Source organism: Dendrobates tinctorius, unplaced genomic scaffold, assembly GCF_039654945.1.
Source record: "Dendrobates tinctorius isolate UK_male_01 unplaced genomic scaffold, ASM3965494v1 ptg000307l, whole genome shotgun sequence".
In the NCBI taxonomy this organism is placed as follows: domain Eukaryota; kingdom Metazoa; phylum Chordata; class Amphibia; order Anura; family Dendrobatidae; genus Dendrobates; species Dendrobates tinctorius.
The window spans coordinates 2,605,842-2,629,609 of NW_027361974.1; the positions used below are offsets into that span (position 1 = coordinate 2,605,842).

At 43.1% G+C, this 23,768-nt stretch overlaps 1 protein-coding gene across 1 annotated transcript in view; it reads right to left on the reverse strand.

Annotated features, from left to right (window-relative positions):
- PEPD (peptidase D) overlaps window positions 1-23,768 on the reverse strand; it is a gene marked incomplete at its 5' end in the record, with an annotated part of 206,053 nt that overhangs the window by 156,001 nt on the left and 26,284 nt on the right. The gene's annotated exons all lie outside the window — the stretch shown is intronic.

A 23,768-nucleotide genomic window follows, 5' to 3' on the forward strand; every position in this document is an offset into this window, starting at 1 on the left:
GTTTCCAAAATCGGGTCATTTGTACAGGTTTCTGCTGTTTTGGCATGTCACGGACTCTTCAAATTTCACATGGAATCGAATCCTGTTCTGGTCAAAATGATACTACTTCCATTCCAAGCCCTGCAGTGCACCCAAACAGTAGTTTTTCACCACATATGGAGTAATTGATGTACTCAGGAGAAATTGAACAACAAATTATATAGTTTATTTTATCCTGTTACCCTTGTGAAAAAAAAATTGGGGCTAAAGCAACATTTTTGTGGGAAAAATTGGATTTTTCATTTTCACAGCTCAACATTATGAAATTGTGTAAAGTAACCATGGGTTCAAGGTGCTCACCACCCATCTAGATAAATTCTTTGAAAGGTGTAGTTCCAAAATGGGGTCACTTGTGGGGGGGTCCACTGTATAGACACCACGGTCTCTGCAAAAGCGACATGGTGTTCGCTCTCTATTCCTGACAATTTTGTGTTCCAAATGTCAAATGGCACTCCTTCCCTTCCATACCCTGCCATGCTCAGTAACAGTAGTTTTCCACAATATATGGAGTATCAACATACTCAGGAGAAATTGCACACCAAATTGTATGGTCCATTTTCTCCTGTTACTCTTGAAAAATGCAAAATGTAACATTTTTGTAGGACAAAGTTAAGTTTCTATTTTTTTTTCCTTCCACAATGCTTTAAATCCTGTGAAGTACCTGAAGGGTTAATAAACTTCTTGAATTAGGTTTTGAGCACCTTGAGGGTGGAGTTTTTAGAATGGTGTCACTTATGGGTATTTTCAGTCAAATAGGCCCCCCCAAAGTCACTTCAAATGTAGTCCCTATAAAATTTTGTTGGAAAAATGAGAAATTACCGATAAACCTTTAAACCCTTCTACCTTCCTAAAAATGTGTGTGTGAATATATATATATATATATATATATATATATATATATATTGTTTGAAAAATGATGCGGATGTAAATTAGACACGTGGGAAATGTTATAATGTTATTTATTAAGTATTCTGTGTAACATAACTATCTGATTTAAGGGCAGAACCTGTCACCCCCCCAGGACGTTTTTAACTAAAAGAGCCACCTTCAGCAGCACTGAGGCTGCATTCTGTGAAGGTGGCTCTTCCATTTCTGACCCCCCAGTAATGCCGAAATATTAACGTTTATAAATAGGTCCTTATACCTGTAATGAGTCCCATAGGTATGGAGTCTCCCCCTGAAGCAGCCGCCTCCCCACTGTCTATCATGTCTCTGTAGCATCTGGGCCCCGCCTCCCATAGTCGTCCATCATGCCCCTGTGCTGCCGTCTGTGCCCCACCTCCCATAGTCGTCCATCATGCCCCTGTGCTGCCGTCTGTGCCCCGCCTCCTTCTGTCTCCTATGCCGGCGCCTGCTCTGTGAAAACAGTAATCGGGCATGCGCAGTGCACGCTGCCCGTGAACTGACATCAGGCGATCACGCCTGCGTGTTGTGGAGGCCCCAGATCCTGCCCCGCAGTTTGTGTTATGATGTATTCACACAGCGGGGCAGGATCTGGGGCCTCCACAACACGCAGGCGTGATCGCTTGATGTCAGTTCACGGGTAGCGCGCACTGCGCATGCCCGAGAACTGTTTTCACAGAGCAGGCGCCAGCATAGGAGACAGAAGGAGGCGGGGCACAGACGGCAGAGCAGGGGCATGATGGACGGCTATGGGAGGCTGGGCACAGACGGCAGAGCAGGGGCATGATGGACGGCTATGGGAGGCGGGGCACAGACGGCAGAGCAGGGGCATGATAGACGGCTATGGGAGGCGGGGCACAGACTGCAGAGCAGGGGCATGATGGACGGCTATGTGAGGCGGAGCACAGAGACATGATTGACGGCAGGGAGGCGGCTGCTTCAGGGGGAGACTCCATACCTATGGGACTCATTACAGGTATGAGAGACAAGCAGCAGGGCTATGAAATGCTGCGGAGCACGCACACACCGGAGATATATATTGTCTACATTTATACAGCCAGAGTCCAGTCTATCTAGAGAAAATCCGAAGGTCTGTAGGCTTTAAACTAATTATGTGCTAATTACCAGACTGATATGAGCACCCACGAATATCTCATTACTATGACAGCCAAAGGTGACACTCTGGACTTTGAAAGCCCGGCTTTTGTCATTACTGATCGTGAGCTAATCCTGCTTGAAAAAAAAAAAAGAAAAAGAGAAAAAAAATGAAATGTCTATCAGGATTTGAGGGATTAGATACATTACAATCCATTTTCACAGCAGAAACGATAATCCCTCCAGATCTCCATGGCCCCCGGGACTATAAGACTTGGCCACAGTATGGAAGTCAGGTCTGTGGGAGACTGTGCATCGTCTTATAGACCCCGAGACTTGGCATTGTCCATTACTAAGTATTACAATACTTGCATCACCAGTCAGCTCATCCTGGAAAGCGATATTGGTGGGTTTTCACATTGCTACGATGGTACATGAAATTACTTAAATGTTAAAAACTAATTCAGAAGTGATTAGGCACTTTAAAAGTGTCCGGAGCCCCTTCGTTGCGGTGTTAACTTAAGAAATCTCATGGTTTCTTTTCTTTAATGTCTCTGCAGGTGGCCTTAAAGAGTAGCTAAAAGTTGTTGTTTTTACATTTATTGACCAGCTTTTGAAAAATTATAACTCTTTGTAATACACTTAATTACTTTACTTTTGCTTAATTTACTTCCAAATGTCAGGCTCAATGTGCTGTTCTGTCTAGTTTATGTTCCTTTAGAAGCTACTTTGAACTGCAGTTCTACAAAGAATCTGTACTCAAACATTATTTACAATCACTTCTCCTGTGAGAGATTCTCTGCTCCTTATGCTTGTGCTCTGGCAATGAAGTGTTTGTAAATGACTTTAAAATGTTTAAAAAGTGTTTGAGTAAGGGATTCTTGCAAGAGAAGCAGTTCAAAGCAGCTTCTAAAATAGCAAGAACTAAGCAGTTAAATAAGCACCTTAGTCATGATGTTTAGAATCTAAAGAAAAATAATAAGGTTAAGGTCAGAGAGCTGGATAGAGAAAGATGAATATAAAAAAAAGTGTTCAAAAAGTTTTTTTGAAAGTGTTTGAATAGGGGTTTTCGCCATAGCAGCAGTGCAAAGCAGCTTCTAAAGGAGCAAGAACTAGGCAGTTAAATCAGCACATTAAGCATGGTGTTTAGGCTATAAGGAAGTAAAATGAGGAAAAGGAGAGACAGAGGCACATAGAAAAAAAAGTTTAGTCACGTTTTAAGGTGGCCCAAGCAAAGAACTTAAATGAGCACAATTGACAATATGCTAAATTGATCAGTGTTCGCTTAAGTTCCCTTTACTTGGACAGATGGAAAGTAGACCGAGAATAATAATCTACATTTATTTTCCCTAATACAGTTTTCATATAGTCAGCAACAAGTTCCCAGTTTACCTGAGAAGATGGGCTGTTAACAACGATTCTTTTAGGCTACTGTAGCGCCCTTATCCTCACCTATGACCCCGGGTCCGTTGCTTAGGAGAGTAGCTGTGATTCCAGCTAAGGGGTGTGATAAAATATTATCTAGCTGTACTGAGCAGTGTAGCTGTGAATTTAGCACTAGTGTGAGATTAAAAAAAGTAAAACCTGACAATTTCCACACAGAATATAATATTCTTACATTATTTAAAGTATGGTGACATGGTTAGACAACTTGCAGTGATATTTTCCTTTTTTTTTGCCCACAAGTAAGCGGCCATCTATTCTAATTTTATTCAGATTTCTAAAACAAAAGGAAACTTCAGACAGAATAGAAAATATTTAATTAATAGTTCCTGAAAAGCTTATTCAAATGAAAACAATGTTTGCAAGCGACAAAGGACCGGATCAAGTCGTTTATTTAACCCTTTCCCCATAATCATTTTTTTTTTTGGGTGGGAGAGGGGGGGGTGAATAGTAATTAATTTGCAATCTTATGAATATGTATACACAGGTCTTAGGGGGAAGCGACTCATTTATTAAATAAGGTGCATGGAAATGCTACTAAATTTGCATAATAATAAAAAGTATGAAGAGTTTTATGTAAATGATTTTACTCCAACTCTTGACGGGGGCAGAGCGATGTACAATTTATTGCTGACATTTTTAAGCCTATAGCGTTCAATGAACCATTTTGAGGGCCTAAAATATTCATCGTTGTAATATTGTGTAATCTATAGGAGACATTATTCACACACTGTCCGTATCTAAATGCAGATGGCTCGGTGGATTCTGCGAAGATTGTAAACTTAAGGCTGTAGTTGAAAATGTCACTAACGTACTAAATTACTTCTGCAGACGAATATTGGAAATTCTGCATAATGAAGAATCTTCACATCTTGGCTGATGGGAGCGAAAACACTGCGATCTGGAAACATTTGTCACAGTCTGAAGGTTCCGGACAAACACAATGCCCAGATTAGGCTTTATTGGTTTTTATCTAAAATCTAAAAATGTATTTATACAGAGATTAACTCACACACAATGGAATCCAAACTCCGATTTTATTGTCTGTGAAAGGATCTTAATCAAATTTGTCTGGGTCCGAGTACCTCTAAAATAACAGGACTTATGGGGTGTTCCTGGTATATTGCAGATCTTGTGGGGTGTTCCCCAAATACGGCAAGTCTTGAGAGGTGTTCCTGATATACAACAGATCTTCTGCGGGGTTCCCGGTATAAGGTGGGTCTTGTGTGGTTTTCCAGACATACGACAGATCTTACGTGGGCCTGACGGTATATGGCAGGTCTTTGTGTGGTGTTCCCAGCATACTGCGGGTCTTGTGTGGTGCTCCCAGTATACGGCAGGTCTAGTGAATTGCGCCTGATATACGAAAGATCTTGTGGGGTATTCCACGTATACAGCATATCTTGTGTGGTGTTCCCGGAATATGGTGCTTCTTGTGGGGTGTTCCTGGTATATGGCAAGTCTTGTGGAGTGTTTCCATTATTATACAGCTGGTCATGTGGGGTATTCCCGGTATACAGAAGGTCTTATGGGGTAATACTGGTATGCAACTGGTTTTATGGGGTGTTCCCGGTATACAGCAGGTCTTGTGGGGTATTCCTGGTATACAACAGGTCTTGTGGGGTGTTCCCAATATATGGCAGGTCTAGTGGGGTGTTCCTGGCACACAGAACTTCTATGTTGCTCATGGTATATGGCAGATTTTGTGGGTTGTTCCTGGTTTACGTTCGGTCTTGTGGGGTGTTTCCCTTTATACTACAGGGGTCGTGGGGTGTTCCAAATATACAGCGGGTCTCAGGAATGTACTCTGCAGGTCCCATGGAGTGACTCTTATATACTATTGGTTTTGTGTGTGGCGATCCCAGTATACGCTTTGTCTTCTGGGATGTTCCTGGCATACGTCATGTTTCCTTCGGTGATCATGGTATACGTTGGGTCGTCTGTGCTGTTCCTGGTATACATCAGGTCTTGTGGGGTATTCTCGGTATGCAGAGGATACTGTGGGGTGTTCCCAGAAGAGGAGGCTAGCCTATCTGATCCAATCAAAAAGAAGAGCTGCATATTTTGCTGAGAAGTTCAAGTGTCAATTTTTCCACGTATAGTCAACCTTCCTGGTATCTTCCATTTGCATCCAACCAGATGTAGATCTGATCTGAGGAGGCAACACGGGGACAAATGGACACCAGGTGTGATAACTACGGTATACAATAGTCATTTTTGGAGGCCCAGGGAGGAGGTCGCCGTAACAAGAGCTATATTAGAAATCTGTCAAAACAAGCAAAGTATGGAAGCCATGATAGAAAGGCGTCAGGATACACAAAGCATCTAAGGCTGGTTTCACATTGGCATTTCACAGACCTGCGTCGGTCTGCATACGGCCGCCACTAAGCTCCGCCCCCTGTCGCGCCTCCTCCGGTTAGCGCCGCCTATGGGCGCATGACGCTGCATGCAACCTGCGTCCCCTATCTTTAGCACTGGGGACGCAGGCAGTGTGCAGGTATGCGTTTGTCGGCGCATGCATCCTATTGACGGTGCGCCCAAAAGCGCCAAATGCAACCTGTTGCATTTTGGTGCGCTCGGCGCACCGTCAAAAGGACGCATGGGCCAGCAAACGCATACCTGCGCACGGCCCGCATCCCCAGTACTAAAGATAGGGTACACAGGTCGCATGCAGCGTCATGCACCCATAGGCAGCGTTAACCGGAGGCGCAGTAGGGGGCGGAGCTTAGCGGCGGCTGTGCGCAGACCGACGCAGGCCTGTGAAACGCCAATGTAAAACCAGCCTAAGCTTGTCAAGTATGAGGCCCTGTAATAGTGGTCATGCTGAACTCGGTCTACTGCTGAAAGCACCAAAAACGGGCACATGAGCATCAGAACTGGACTAGGAGAAGTAACAGAAGACAACCTGGTCTAAAAGATCACATTTTACATCATGTGGATGGCTGGGTGAATTACCAACTTGGGGAAGAGATGGCACCAGCATGTATTATATAGGGAAAAGACAAGCTGGCGGAGGTAGTGTAGTGTTCTGATGGGACACCTTCGATCCTAACATCATGAAGATGTGTTAGGTAGCACCGACCTAAACCATGTAGTCCTCATTCCATGGCAGCATATTCCCTAATGTCCGTTGCCCTGTTGAGCAGCTTACTGTTCCTGCCACACATAAGGAGTTTTCTTAGGAATAAGACAAAAAGTTTGAGGCGATGATTTGTCTCTAAATTCTTCAGATCTCAATTCGATTGCTCATCTGTGGGATGTGCTGGAGACACAAGCCCGACACACGTACGCCACACCGTGCAACTTACAGGATCTGCAGCTAGCGTTTTGGTGGCAGATTCCACAAGAAACCATCAGAGGTGCGGAGGAGTTCATGAATTGATCGGTTTTGGCTACACAATATTAGATAGATGTCATGGCTGATCGGAGTATATAGTGCAACGAAGAGCAATTTAAGGGTTTATCTGCAGTCATGACTAATCGGATAGTCGCTTTAAGTTTGTTGCTTGGTAGGGAGACCCTAATAAAAATCAGCATTAGCACGTAAACCCTGATCTACAGAGGAAAACTGATGAAACCTGTAACAACGTGAAATATCACAAAAATTGAATCCGAACCCTGGGCATGCTGGGAGTCGGCATGTTATACACCACCCAATGCTCTACACCTCAGGCACTGCTGGATTTTTAATGAAAACCTGGTGATTAAATGATTCATAAAAAAAAAGTATGATCAAAAGTATAGAAAATACAGACTGAGTATGATGAGGCAAAAACACACTACACATATACCATCTACAAGACCAGATCACAACTCTTAGCGCAAGAAAGAGGCAAGAAAAGTAAGGACGCCAAGCAGTGTGGAGGCAGTGGAGAAGAGCCTTGTCCTAGAATACATCATGTATACAGTTAAGATGATTTTATGAGATACAGCAGTATTAAAAAATAAAACATTAAAAAAATATATACATATTGGGAATAAAATTACTGATTACATTATAATTACATCATATACACAGGTACCAGGGTATTCATAGTCCATGACATCACTGAGACATGTAGTTAATCAACTTGTGAAGAAGTAATGATATCACTGAGGCATGTAGTCAATTACTAATAAGGAAGCAATGAGATCACTGAGGCATGTAGCCAATTACTAATAAGGAAGCAATGAGATCACTGAGGCATGTAGCCAATTACTAATAAGGAAGCAATGAGATCACTGAGGCATGTAACCAATTACTAATCAGGAAGCAATGACGTCACTGATGTATGTAGCCAATTACTACTGAGGAAGCAATGACATCACAGATGTATGTAGCCTAGGGTGCCAAGGAAAAATGAACTTTCCATTTTGTTAAGTCTTACCCCTCAAATTTGTTCCTTTTGCCATAAGGATTCACCATGTAAAATATGTTGACATTAAATTTAGATTTACCACTTGCTCAAGGCATGTGAATTATTCCATGTGGACTAGTAAAAAAAAAAAAAAATGTAAATAATTTTTTTAAAAAATAAAAAAACCTAAACGTTCAAGTCACCCCCCTTCGCCCCATTGAAAATTAAAGGGTTAAAAAAAAATTATACACACATTTGGTATGGCCGCGTTCAGAAACGCCCGTTCTATAAAAATATAAAATCAATTAATCTGATTGGTAAACAGCATAACATACCATACATAACGCGGGATATGCATGACGATAAATACTAAACAAACATTTAAAACTGCAATATGATGTGCCATTGAGCAACCAGTAAATGATAACTAATCTTAAAAAAAGAAAATTATAAAATATCTATGACCAAAAAGGAACAAAATTAATAGGTAAGACCTTCAAAAACTTGCGACTTAATTGTTACCATGCATTTCCTTGGCACCCTAAATTGTAGCCAATTATTAATGAGGAAGAAATGACGTCATTGAGGCATGTAGCCAATTACTAATGAGGAAGCAGTGACGTCACTGAGGCATGTAGCCAATTACTAATGAGGAAGCAGTGACGTCACTGAGGCATGTAGCCAATTACTAATGAGGAACCAGTGACGTCACTGAGGCATGTAGCCAATTACTAATGAGGAAGGAATGACGTCATTGAGGCATGTAGACAATTACTGATGAGGAAGCAGTAACGTCACTGAGGCATGTAGCCAATTATTAATGAGGAAGAAATGACGTCATTGAGGCATGTAGCCAATTACTAATGAGGAAGCAGTGACGTCACTGAGGCATGTAGCCAATTACTAATGAGGAAGCAGTGACGTCACTGAGGCATGTAGCCAATTACTAATGAGGAACCAGTGACGTCACTGAGGCATGTAGCCAATTACTAATGAGGAAGGAATAACGTCATTGAGGCATGTAGACAATTACTGATGAGGAAGCAGTGACGTCACAGAGGCATGTAGCCAACTACTAATGAGGAAGCAATGAAATCTCTGATGTATGTAGCCAATTACTGATGAGGAAACAGTGACGTCACTGAGGCATGCAGCCAACTACTAATGAGGAAGCAATGAAATCTCTGAGGCATGTAGCCAGATACTAATGAGGAACCAGTGACGTCACTGAGGCATGTAGCCAATTACTAAAGAGGAAGCAGTGTCGTCACTGAGGCATGTAGAAAATCACTAATGAGGAAGCAGTGACGTCACTGACGCATGTAGCCAATTACTGATGAAGAACCAGTGACGTCACTGAGGCATGTAGCCAATTACTAATGAGGAACCAGTGACGTCACTGAGGCATGTAGCCAATTACTAAAGAGGAAGCAGTGATGTCACTGAGGCATGTAGCCAATTACTGATGAGGAAGCAGTGACGTCACTGAGGCATGTAGAAAATTACTAATGAGGAAGCAGTGACGTCACTGAGGCATGTAGCCAATTACTAATGAGGAAGCAATGACATCACTGAGGCATGTAGCCAATTACTAATGAGGAAGCAATGACGTCACTGAGGCATGTAGCCAACTACTAATGAGGAAGCAATAAGATCACTAAGGCATGTAACCAATTACTAATGAGGAAGCAGTGACGTCACTCAGGCATGTAGCCAACTACTAATGAGGAAGCAATGACGTCACTGAGGCATGTAGCCAATTACTAATGAGGAAGCAATGACGTCACTGAGGCATGTAGCCAATTACTAATGAGGAAGCAATGACGTCACTGAGGCATGTAGCGAATTACTAATGAGGAACCAGTGACGTCACTGAGGCATGTAGCCAATTACTAAAGAGGAAGCAGTGTCGTCACTGAGGCATGTAGAAAATCACTAATGAGGAAGCAGTGACGTCACTGACGCATGTAGCCAATTACTGATGAAGAACCAGTGACGTCACTGAGGCATGTAGCCAATTACTAATGAGGAACCAGTGACGTCACTGAGGCATGTAGCCAATTACTAAAGAGGAAGCAGTGATGTCACTGAGGCATGTAGCCAATTACTGATGAGGAAGCAGTGACGTCACTGAGGCATGTAGAAAATTACTAATGAGGAAGCAGTGACGTCACTGAGGCATGTAGCCAATTACTAATGAGGAAGCAATGACATCACTGAGGCATGTAGCCAATTACTAATGAGGAAGCAATGACGTCACTGAGGCATGTAGCCAACTACTAATGAGGAAGCAATAAGATCACTAAGGCATGTAACCAATTACTAATGAGGAAGCAGTGACGTCACTCAGGCATGTAGCCAACTACTAATGAGGAAGCAATGACGTCACTGAGGCATGTAGCCAACTACTAATGAGGAAGCAATGACGTCACTGAGGCATGTAGCCAATTACTAATGAGGAAGCAGTGACGTCACTGAGGCATGTAGACAATTACTAATGAGGAAGCAGTGACGTCACTGAGGCATATAGCGAATTACTAATGAGGAAGCAGTGACGTCATTGAGGCATGTAGCCAACTACTAATGAGGAAGCAATGACGTCACTGAGGCATGTAGCCAATTACTAATGAGGAAGCAGTGACGTCACTGAGGCATGTAGACAATTACTAATGAGGAAGCAATAAGATCACTGAGGCATGTAGACAATTACTAATGAGGAAGCAGTGACGTCACTGAGGCATGTAGACAATTACTAATAAGGAAGCAGTGATGTCACTGAGGCATGGAGACAATCACTAATGAGGAAACAATAAGATCACTGAGGCATGTAGACAACTACTAATGAGGAAGCAATGACGTCACTGAGGCATGTAGCCAATTACTAATGAGGAAGCAGTGACGTCACTGAGGCATGTAGACAATTACTAATGAGGAAGCAATAAGATCACTGAGGCATGTAGACAATTACTAATGAGGAAGCAGTGACGTCACTGAGGCATGTAGCCAATTACTAATGAGGAAGCAATGACATCACTGAGGCATGTAGCCAACTACTAATGAGGAAGCAGTGACGTCACTGAGGCATGTAGCCAACTACTAATGAGGAAGCAATGACATCACTGAGGCATGTAGCCAACTACTAATGAGGAAGCAATGACGTCATTGAGGCATGTAGCCAATTACTAATGAGGAAGCAATAAGATCACTGAGGCATTTAGACAATTCCTAATGAGGAAGCAATAAGATCACTGAGGCATGTAGCCAATTACTAATGAGGAAGCAATGATGTCAATGAGGCATGTAGCCAATTACTTATGAGGAAGCAATGACGTCACTGAGGCAAGTAGACAATTACTAATGAGGAAGCAGTGACGTCAATGAGGCATGTAGCCAACTACTAATGAGGAAGCAATGACATCACTGAGGCATGTAGCCAACTACTAATGAGGAAGCAATGACATCACTGAGGCATGTAGCCAACTACTAATGAGGAAGCAATGACGTCATTGAGGCATGTAGCCAATTACTAATGAGGAAGCAATAAGATCACTGAGGCATTTAGACAATTCCTAATGAGGAAGCAATAAGATCACTGAGGCATGTAGCCAATTACTAATGAGGAAGCAATGATGTCACTGAGGCATGTAGCCAATTACTTATGAGGAAGCAATGACGTCACTGAGGCAAGTAGACAATTACTAATGAGGAAGCAGTGACGTCAATGAGGCATGTAGCCGATTACTAATGAGGAAGCAATGACGTCACTGAGGCATGTAGCCAATTACTAATGAGGAAGCAATGACGTCACTGAGGCATGTAGCCAAATACTAATGAGGAAGCAATAAGATCACTGAGGCATGTAGCCAATTACTAATGAGGAAGCAGTGACGTCACTGAGGCATGTAGAAAATTACTAATCAGGAAGCAATAAGATCACTGAGGCATATAGACAATTACTAATGAGGAAGCAGTGACGTCACTGAGGCATGTAGCCAATTACTAATGAGGAAGTATTGACGTCACTGAGGCATGTAGCCAATTACTAATGAGGAAGCAGTGACGTCACTGAGGCATGTAACCAATTACTAATGAGGAAGCAGTGACGTCACTGAGGCATGTAGCCAACTACTAATGAGGAAGCAATGACGTCACTGAGGCATGTAAGCCAATTACTAATGAGGAAGCAGTGACGTCACTGAGGCATGTAGCCATTTACTAATGAGGAAGCAGTGACGTCACTGAGGCATGTAGCCAACTACTAATGAGGAAGCAATAAGATCACTGCGGCATGTAGACAATTACTAATGAGGAAGCAATGACGTCACTGAGGCATGTAGTCAATTACTAATGAGGAAGCAGTGACGTCACTGAGGCATGTAGCCAATTACTAATGAGGAAGCAATGACGTCACTGAGGCATGTAGTCAATTACTAATGAGGAAGCAGTGACGTCACTGAGGCATGTAGTCAATTACTAATGAGGAAGCAATGACGTCACTGAGGCATGTAGCCAATTACTAATGAGGAAGCAGTGACGTCACTGAGGCATGTAGCCAATTACTAATGAGGATGCAATGACGTCACTGAGGCATGTAGCCAATTACTAATGAGGAAGCAGTGACGTCACTGAGGCATGTAGCCATTTACTAATGAGGAAGCAGTGACGTCACTGAGGCATGTAGCCAACTACTAATGAGGAAGCAATAAGATCACTGCGGCATGTAGACAATTACTAATGAGGAAGCAATGACGTCACTGAGGCATGTAGTCAATTACTAATGAGGAAGCAGTGACGTCACTGAGGCATGTAGCCAATTACTAATGAGGAAGCAATGACGTCACTGAGGCATGTAGTCAATTACTAATGAGGAAGCAGTGACGTCACTGAGGCATGTAGTCAATTACTAATGAGGAAGCAATGACGTCACTGAGGCATGTAGCCAATTACTAATGAGGAAGCAATGACGTCACTGAGGCATGTAGTCAATTACTAATGAGGAAGCAGTGACGTCACTGAGGCATGTAGCCAATTACTAATGAGGAAGCAATGACGTCACTGAGGCATGTAGCCAACTACTAATGAGGAAGCAAAAAGATCACTGCGGCATGTAGACAATTACTAATGAGGAAGCAATGACGTCACTGAGGCATGTAGCCAATTACTAATGAGGAAGCAATGACGTCACTGAGGCATGTAGTCAATTACTAATGAGGAAGCAGTGACGTCACTGAGGCATGTAGCCAATTACTAATGAGGAAGCAGTGACGTCACTCAGGCATGTAGCCAATTACTAATGAGGAAGCAATGACGTCACTGAGGCATGTAGCCAATTACTAATGAGGAAGCAATGACGTCACTGAGGCATGTAGCCAATTACTAATGAGGAAGCAATGACGTCACTGAGGCATGTAGCCAATTACTAATGAGGAAGCAGTGACGTCACTGAGGCTTGTAGCCATTTACTAATGAGGAAGCAGTGACATCACTGAGGCATGTAGCCAACTACTAATGAGGAAGCAATAAGATCACTGAGGCATGTAGACAATTACTAATGAGCAAGCAATGATGTCACTGAGGCATGTAGCCAATTACTAATGAGGAAGCAGTGACGTCACTGAGGCATGTAGTCAATTACTAATGAGGAAGCAATGACGTCACTGAGGCATGTAGCCAATTACTAATGAGGAAGCAATGACGTCACTGAGGCATGTAGTCAATTACTAATGAGGAAGCAGTGACGTCACTGAGGCATGTAGCCAATTACTAATGAGGAAGCAATGACGTCACTGAGGCATGTAGCCAACTACTAATGAGGAAGCAAAAAGATCACTGCGGCATGTAGACAATTACTAATGAGGAAGCAATGACATCACTGAGGCATGTAGCCAATTACTAATGAGGAAGCAATGACGTCACTGAGGCATGTAGTCAATTACTAATGAGGAAGCAGTGACGTCACTGAGGCATGTAGCCAATTACTAATGAGGAAGCAGTGACGTCACTCAGGCATGTAGCCAATTACTAATGAGGAAGCAATGACGTCACTGAGGCATGTAGCCAATTACTAATGAGGAAGCAATGACGTCACTGAGGCATGTAGCCAATTACTAATGAGGAAGCAATGACGTCACTGAGGCATGTAGCCAATTACTAATGAGGAAGCAGTGACGTCACTGAGGCTTGTAGCCATTTACTAATGAGGAAGCAGTGACATCACTGAGGCATGTAGCCAACTACTAATGAGGAAGCAATAAGATCACTGAGGCATGTAGACAATTACTAATGAGCAAGCAATGATGTCACTGAGGCATGTAGCCAATTACTAATGAGGAAGCAGTGACGTCACTGAGGCATGTAGCCAACTACTAATGAGGAAGCAATAAGATCACTGAGGCATGTAGACAATTACTAATGAGGAAGCAGTGATGTCACTGAGGCATGTAGCCAATTACTAATCAGGAAGCAGTGACGTCTCTGAGGCATGTAGCCAATAACTGATGAGGAAGCAGTGACGTCACTGAGGCATGTAGCCAATTACAAATGAGGAAGCAGTGATGTCACTGAGGCATGTAGCCAATTACTGATGAGGAAGCAGTGACGTCACTGAGGCATGTAGCCAATTACTAATGAGGAAGCAATAAGATCACCGAGGCATGTAGTCAATTACTGATGAGGAAGCAATGACGTCACTGAGGCATGCAGCCAACTACTAATGAGGAAGCAATAAGATCACTGAGGCATGTAGACAATTACTAATGAGGAAGCAATGATGTCACTGAGGCATGTAGCCAATTACTAATGAGGAAGCAGTGACGTCACTGAGGCATGTAGCCAACTACTAATGAGGAAGCAATGACGTCACTGAGGCATGTAGCCAATTACTAATGAGGAAGCAATAAGATCACTGAGGCATGTAGACAATTACTAATGAGGAAGCAGTGACATCACTGAGGCATGTAGCCAACTACTAATGAGGATGCAATAAGATCACTGAGGCATGTAGACAATTACTAATGAGGAAGCAATGACGTCACTGAGGCATGTAGCCAATTACTAATGAGGAAGCAGTGACGTCACTGAGGCATGTAGCCAATTACTAATGAGGAAGCAGTGACGTCACTCAGGCATGTAGCCAATTACTAATGAGGAAGCAATGACGTCACTGAGGCATGTAGCCAATTACTAATGAGGAAGCAATGACGTCACTGAGGCATGTAGCCAATTACTAATGAGGAAGCAATGACGTCACTGAGGCATGTAGTCAATTACTAATGAGGAAGCAGTGACGTCACTGAGGCATGTAGCCAATTACTAATGAGGAAGCAGTGACGTCACTCAGGCATGTAGCCAATTACTAATGAGGAAGCAATGACGTCACTGAGGCATGTAGCCAATTACTAATGAGGAAGCAATGACGTCACTGAAGCATGTAGCCAATTACTAATGAGGAAGCAATGACGTCACTGAGGCATGTAGCCAATTACTAATGAGGAAGCAGTGACGTCACTGAGGCTTGTAGCCATTTACTAATGAGGAAGCAGTGACATCACTGAGGCATGTAGCCAACTACTAATGAGGAAGCAATAAGATCACTGAGGCATGTAGACAATTACTAATGAGCAAGCAATGATGTCACTGAGGCATGTAGCCAATTACTAATGAGGAAGCAGTGACGTCACTGAGGCATGTAGCCAACTACTAATGAGGAAGCAATAAGATCACTGAGGCATGTAGACAATTACTAATGAGGAAGCAGTGATGTCACTGAGGCATGTAGCCAATTACTAATCAGGAAGCAGTGACGTCTCTGAGGCATGTAGCCAATAACTGATGAGGAAGCAGTGACGTCACTGAGGCATGTAGCCAATTACAAATGAGGAAGCAGTGATGTCACTGAGGCATGTAGCCAATTACTGATGAGGAAGCAGTGACGTCACTGAGGCATGTAGCCAATTACTAATGAGGAAGCAATAAGATCACCGAGGCATGTAGTCAATTACTGATGAGGAAGCAATGACGTCACTGAGGCATGCAGCCAACTACTAATGAGGAAGCAATAAGATCACTGAGGCATGTAGACAATTACTAATGAGGAAGCAATGATGTCACTGAGGCATGTAGCCAATTACTAATGAGGAAGCAGTGACGTCACTGAGGCATGTAGCCAACTACTAATGAGGAAGCAATGACGTCACTGAGGCATGTAGCCAATTACTAATGAGGAAGCAATAAGATCACTGAGGCATGTAGACAATTACTAATGAGGAAGCAGTGACATCACTGAGGCATGTAGCCAACTACTAATGAGGATGCAATAAGATCACTGAGGCATGTAGACAATTACTAATGAGGAAGCAATGATGTCACTGAGGCATGTAGCCAATTACTAATGAGGAAGCAGTGACGTCACTGAGGCATGTAGCCAACTACTAATGAGGAAGCAATAAGATCACTGAGGCATGTAGACAATTACTAATGAGGAAGCAGTGATGTCACTGAGGCATGTAGCCAATTACTAATCAGGAAGCAGTGACGTCTCTGAGGCATGTAGCCAATAACTGATGAGGAAGCAGTGACGTCACTGAGGCATGTAGCCAATTACAAATGAGGAAGCAGTGATGTCACTGAGGCATGTAGCCAATTACTGATGAGGAAGCAGTGACGTCACTGAGGCATGTAGCCAATTACTAATGAGGAAGCAATAAGATCACCGAGGCATGTAGTCAATTACTGATGAGGAAGCAATGACGTCACTGAGGCATGTAGCCAATTACTAATGAGGAAGCAGTGACGTCACTGAGCCATGTAGCCAATTACTGATGAGGAAGCATTGACGTCACTGAGGCATGTAGCCAATTACTAATGAGGAAGCAGTGACGTCACTGAGGCATGTAGCGAATTACTGATGAGGAAGCAATGACGTCTCTGAGGCATGTAGCCAATTACTGATGAGGAAGCAATGACGTCTCTGAGGCATGTAGACAGTTACTAATGAGGAACCAGTGACGTCACTGAGGCATGTAGCCAATTACTAATGAGGAAGCAGTGACGTCACTGAGGCATGTAGCCAACTACTAATCAGGAAGCAGTAAGATCACTGAGGCATGTAGCCAATTACTGATGAGGAAGCAGTGACGTGACTGAGGCATGTAGCCAACTACTAATCAGGAAGCAATAAGATCACTGAGGCATGTAGCCAATTACTAATGAGGAAGCAATAAGATCACTGAGGCATGTAGCCAATTACTAATGAGGAAGCAGTGACGTCACTGAGGCATGTAGCCAATCTACTATATAATTGTCTAATTCTGTCTGTCTGTAATGGAAATCCCACCTCGCTGATTGGTCGCGGCAGTTAGGCCGCGACCAATCAGCGACAGTTGCTTAGTCGTCATGGCAACACGGCCGCATTGCTTATTGTAAAGGCACATTACAGCCGTTAAAGGCATCACTGCTGCGTTGCTCATTACACAGGCACAGTCCTGTACATATTCTGAAGTACAATACATAAGGTGACAGCAGAAAAGTGAATGCAGCTCTGGGTGTAACTTGCGTACAATACATTAGGTAAGATCTGATCAGTGACTGCAGCTCTGGCTATAACAGGAGTATAATACATTAGGTAAGAGCATAACAGTGACTGCAGATCTGGGTGTAACTGGACTACAATACATTAGATACCAGCAGAACAGTGACTGCAGATCTGGGTGTAACTGGAGTACACTACATTAGATAACAGCAGAACGGTGACTGCAGCTCTGGGTGTAACTGGAGTACACTACATTAGGTAACAGCAGAACAGTGACTGCAGATCTGGGTGTAACTGGAGTACAATACATTAGGTAACAGAAGAACGGTGACTGCAGCTCTGGATTTAACTGCATTACAATACATTAGGTAAAAGAACAGTGACTGCAGCTCTGGGCGTAACTGGAGTACAATACATTAGATAACAGCAGAACAGTGACTGCAGATCTGGGTGTAACTGGAGTACACTACATTAGGTAACAGCAGAACAGTGACTGCAGATGCGGGTGTAACAGGAGTACATTAGGTAACAGCAGAACAGTGACTGCAGCTCTGGGTGTAACTGGACTACAATACATTAGGTAAAAGCAGAACAGTGACTGCAGCTCTGGGATTAACTGGAGTACAATACATTAGGTAACAGCAGAGCAGTGACTGCAGCTCTGGCTGTAACTGGAGTACAATACATTAGGTAACAGCAGAACAGTGACAGCAGCTCCGGGTGTAACAGGAGTATAATACACTAGATGGTGGCCCGATTCTATCCCATCGGGTATTCTAGAGTCTCTGTTAAAATAAATAATAGTTATATACTCACCTTCCGACGACCCCTGGACTCTGTCCCTCCTCTCATCACGCTCCCAGTATCTTCCGGTCCCAGTAATGCTAAGCGAGAAGGGCCGGAGATGACGTCACTCTCACGAGAGCGCGACGTCATCAGCGGTGTTTCGCGCTAAGCATTACTGGGACCGGAAGATGCCGGGAGCGTGGTGAGAGGAGAGAAAGTCCGGGGGCCATCGGGAGGTGAGTATATCACTATTTTTTATTTTAACAGAGGCTCTAGAATACCCAATGCGATAGAATCGGGCCACCATGTAGTTACTAATAAGGAAGCAATGATGTCACTGAGGCATGTAGCCAATTACTAATAAGGATGCAATGATGTCACTGATGATTGCAGCCAATTATCTTATGAGGAAGCAATGTGATCACTGGGGCAAGTAGCCAATTACTAATGAGGAAGCAATGACATCACTGAGGCATTTGTCCAATCAACTAATAAGAAAGCAATAATAATAAAAAGAAATACATCTCAGGCTTAAATCTGAAATAACCTATAAGGAAATAATGACATCACTAACCAATCAACTCATGAGAAAACTATGACATCACTGAGGCACGCAGCAAGATGTGGCAATGACATCAAGAATTAGGTCATTATTAATGATAACATTACTGAGCAATGTAACCTGTAGAAAATGGTGTTAAATGTTTATTCCCAAAATCACAATATGGTCTTATAATAATGTACACATATATTAATTCATTTGTGCAAATATATATAATATTTAAATCTGCACTGATTTGCAAATATCATCCCAAAATAGAAGCCCCTCTGGGCTCCATTTAGCTTCCAGTTGCTTTCTTTTAGTAGCTTCAGTGCTCCTTATCGATGCTGCATAGTGCACTCTCACTCAGCTGGCTTACTGCAAGCATAGCAGTGCTGTGGTCTGTGGAGCTCCTACTGTGAGGGGTGATGTCATTAAAAAAAAAAAAGGGTACAACCTCCTACATTATATTACAGAGCACATACCAGTAAGAAGTTGTGCCTGTGTGCTGGCAAATAAGAGGAATAATACTCTGCATGATGGGGGTATACACAAAAGGAAAGATTTACTAAAGGATGGGCAGTATATAGAAGGGACAAAAAGGAGAGCTATGCTGCAAGATAGGCTGCATATAGAGGGGACCAAAAGGATGGGCTGAATATAAAGTGGACAAAAAGGAGCGAAATACTGCAGGATGGCCTGTATATAGAGGGGACAGAAAGAGATATGTATAAAGGGGCCAGAAAGGAGAAATATACTGCACGATGTACTGTATACAGGGGGCTCAGAGGAGAGATTTACTGCTGTATGGATCTGTGTGTACTGTGGCTGAGATTAGTTGAGCTGTGTTTGACGCCTGAGGCTATGCATTGTTGTTGTGGAGAGTTGCAGGAGAGTTCAACTCTGCTATTACCAGCTCCAGCTAACACATACGAAAAACAACACAAGCAGATGTAGCGATACTCTACAGGAGTAGAGAGGGTGTAGAAGCACAAGGTGAATTCCACCCTTAGATTAGCTTAATGAAAACTCAGAGACTTGGAGGTAGTCAGGAAGGGGTGGGTTTGCAGCACTAATTAGAAGCAAGTTCTGCTGGGATATGTAGTTTTAGTAGCTAAGAACAGCCATGGCCATTCAGCCAATTCAGCTAGTTGACACTAGTTGCACAGAGGGTGTAGAGAACAATGAAAAAAACACCATAGACCTCTGTGCCTCACGTCCCGGTGGGGTTACAGATTACTTATGACTAGATGGCATTTGTATGAGCTAATAACCATGAGTGCCGTTTATTATAGAAACACGATGACTGCATCTCTCTTCCCAATGAAATATATATATTTGGAATACAAAAAAAAAAAAAGCATAATCCAGCAACTCTGACAACAAAGACATGGAGTCGAGATGTGATCATGTCTTTCAGGGTTACGGTGCAAAAATGACAGATATGTTGACTGTGAGCTGATGTGTCATAGGGAAATCAGGGATGATTTGTGAGAGGGAGCGGAGATGGCACGATGCAGCCGCCATTCCCAGTAAGTCACAGGAGAGATGCCTCTGACATAGGTTACCACTAGGAATAATCTGTCAGCTGCCATCAAACCTCTCCAACAGATTCCCTTCCCAGGTGCATCTGCAAGGTAGTCACATAACATCTGCTTTCTTCACCTGGGACAGGAGTAGACATGAGAAATAATGTTTGATCTTTGCAGTAAAAAAAAAAAAAACAACTGAATATCTGAATGCTTTGCTGAAAATGACAAAAGCAGCGACCTGGAAAGTGCTGCCAAAAAAGATGTGAAAAAATGGCATTTAAGGGATCACATGGGACCCATGCATTCTAAACAATTAGTACCTTAAATTCACACTAATGCAAACCAATCAATATTAGATCATTAGGCTCTGACAACCCCACCCAATCAGCCGGAATCTGGTCACGTGGCCACCAGAACATTGTGCGAGCCGCTGGAACATGTGCGCTGGTGTCGCGTGGGAACGATGGATGATGCAAGTGAGCACCAAGGAAACCGATGGGTTATTATTGCAGCCGGGATCCTGCTGAAGTCTCCCATTAATGCCACCTTGGTTCTCCTACAAAGCTCAGAAATGATTTTTCACTACAAGCTGCAATACTCTGATAGTCGCAAGTTCAAATCCCCCAAGGTTCCTTAAAAAAATGTAAACGCTTTGAAAAATACAAAAAAAATATAAAAATTCAAAATAAAAGGAAAATATTTAATTTGCTATTATGACGCATGTCAAATAAATTAATAGAATTAACCAAAGGTAGAAAAAGAATGAAAACGCAGAAATTGCATTTTTTTGGCCAACTCATCTTACTAAATAATATAATAAAAATATTCAAAGATATGCATGAAATTGGTATCAATAAAAACCTTGGCTCGCCACACAAAAAAAAACAAAACACAAGACCTCATTCAGCTCCATCAACAGAAAAAAAGAATGTTACAGGACTCAGAAAATGGTGAGCTGAAGCAAAACAAATAAATAATTTTCCCTTTTCCAAAATTCTAGAATTATTTTTTATCATTTAAGTAGAAAAAAAAATCACTCAGATGTAATTTCGGTATCAACAGAACCGGACTGGCGTGGACAATCATGTTTCCATGACATCCTTACTGCACAATGAACGGGGCAAAACAAAACCTAAAATACAAAGACTGATTTGTTTTGTTTTTTTTTTTTTCACCATTTCACCAGCTGGGAATTCCACCCCCCCCGTTAGTCAGTACATTATACTGTAAAATGAATTATGTAATTCTCGCCCTCCAAAAAAAACAAGACATTGTATGGCTTTGTCAACGGAAACATAACGTTATTGCTGTTGGAAAAAAGCGAAGAACAAAAAAAAGGGCAAAAACCAAAAAAAAATTCCCTGGTCCTTGACGGGCATGTCCTAAACTGACAATCACCACCCCAAATGGACGTCATAGATGTGGGTCCACTGCTCAGAACCCGCTCTTTGAGTCAACACTGCGAACACTTAGTACAAGTAGATCCCGTTTTGGTGGTCTTGTGCAGTCTTGGCATTACACGGACCACCATTCACTTGTATAGCGGTTTTGTCCTTTATCAGTCGCAGCAAAGAACAGATCTAACAAGCAATGGATTACCCCAACAAAGAACTTCTGCACAACCTTCACTTACTGTCATTATCTGCAACATTTGCGGCCTTTATACGTAATCTGTTCACATGGTGCGGTGCTGAGTAGGGGCCGTTCTTGCTGTAGGGCTATGTCTATGGGTTGGAGTGTCTTTGAGCCAAGTAGAAGGGGTGGGGGTTGGGTAACTCTCCCTTGTCATTATGCTTGGGCTGCTTCCATCCATTTGTATCGTTCCTCACCAGCCCAAGCGATTGGGTGGCTCCCTCCTCCAGGCATGCTTGGCATGCTTTCCCTTGCAGGCACGCTTGAGCTGCTCCTTCTGCTGGGATGCTTGGGTCACTCAACACTGCCACCATGCTTGGGCAGCTGTCCCCTGTCGGCATGCTTGAGTCGCTCCCTCATAATGTCACACACCCTCCTGTGAGCACGCTTGCCCTTGCAGGCATGCTTGAGTTGTTCCTCTTGCCGATACGCTTGGGTCACTCCCCCCCCGCCAGCATGCTTGGGTCGCTTCCCCCTAACGGCACGCACCCTCCTGCCCGAACACTTGGCACTCTCCCTCTTGCAGGCACACTTGAGTTGCTCCTCCCTGTCGGCACTCAGGGGTCGCTCCCCCCTACGGGCACGCTTGGCACCCTCCCACTCTGCAAGAACGCTTGGGTCGCTCCCCCGTGCCAACACAATTTGCACCCTCCTGCCAGCACGCTTGGGTCACTCCCCCTAATAGCATGCTTGGGTCACTCCCAGACCAAGTGCTCTGTTGCAGCGGTGGTGATAACCACCCAAGAGTGGCGACCCACTTCATGCAGGCTGTCAAAACGTGGTAAGGGACTTATATAGTCAGGAAAAAGGGGTCTTCTAACAAGGTCTCAAGCCCCCTTTAGAGTTAAATTACAAAAAAGAATCACAAAAAAGATACGTAAACTCTTCCTAGCATCTGTCCATGAATATTCTTATCTGCTGCAGTAAAATCCTCACTAACAATCCATGATCTCATTTACAGGAAACTAACCTCCTAACATTTTCTATATTTTCAGACGGATGACGGAGAACTCCCTGGAGGTGGGCGCCAGCCGCTCATTGCAATTAGCCTTTAAACTGATGACACTGCTGCAGCTCGGGAGACACGAATCCCAATTATAAAACAGTATTCTACTTCAGGAGGAATCATGGAGGTTTAATGGTCGCGGGTCGCGCAGATGACCTTCTGTTCCGCCAGACGTTATCTCACCCATCTATCCACAGAATTACACCATAATAAAAAATAAAATAATTGTCATTCTCCTTATTTCCTTATGTGCACGGAGATATGAAAGGACTCCGGGGAAGATGTCTGATAATGAAACATTTTGATCAAACAAATAAAGATAATTCCGGCAGGCGGCTGCAGCTACACAGACGGATTTTTTTGTTTTTATGGTACAAATGGATCATCTAATTTGAAATGTGGTCATACGGAAAGAGTCGACACTGCGGAAAGGTGCTAACATATGTCAGAGCCGTGTCCCCTTGTGAGCTTTTGCGCTAAAACCCCCACAAGATATGGGTTATTACACTTTTCTTCTCCAGCAAGTTTTGCAAATCTCTCATCTTTTGCACAAACATGCGTTATATAGAGCATGCTGAGACTAGTAGTTCTGCAACACCCACACAAGCTTGCATAACATTACCGTCTATTTTGAATAGGGGCTTGTAAAAGAGACAGCTTCATAACGCACATTGGCATGTGGTGAGATTAATGAATACAAGGATTAGGTATTAGTATTTTAAATTAACTTTTTTTTACATAATTTTTCCTATTATCGAATAAAACATGGAAGGTGCAGCCTTTTATCACTCCGCCAGACGTTAACAGTCCCCTTGTCTGCCCTCTCGTCTTATCCATTCCTCAAGAACAACGTGGCTACGTGTCCCCACGCGAGTAACTTCATATTTATTGTTCTCATTTGTCATTTGCCAGATGGTGAACTTGT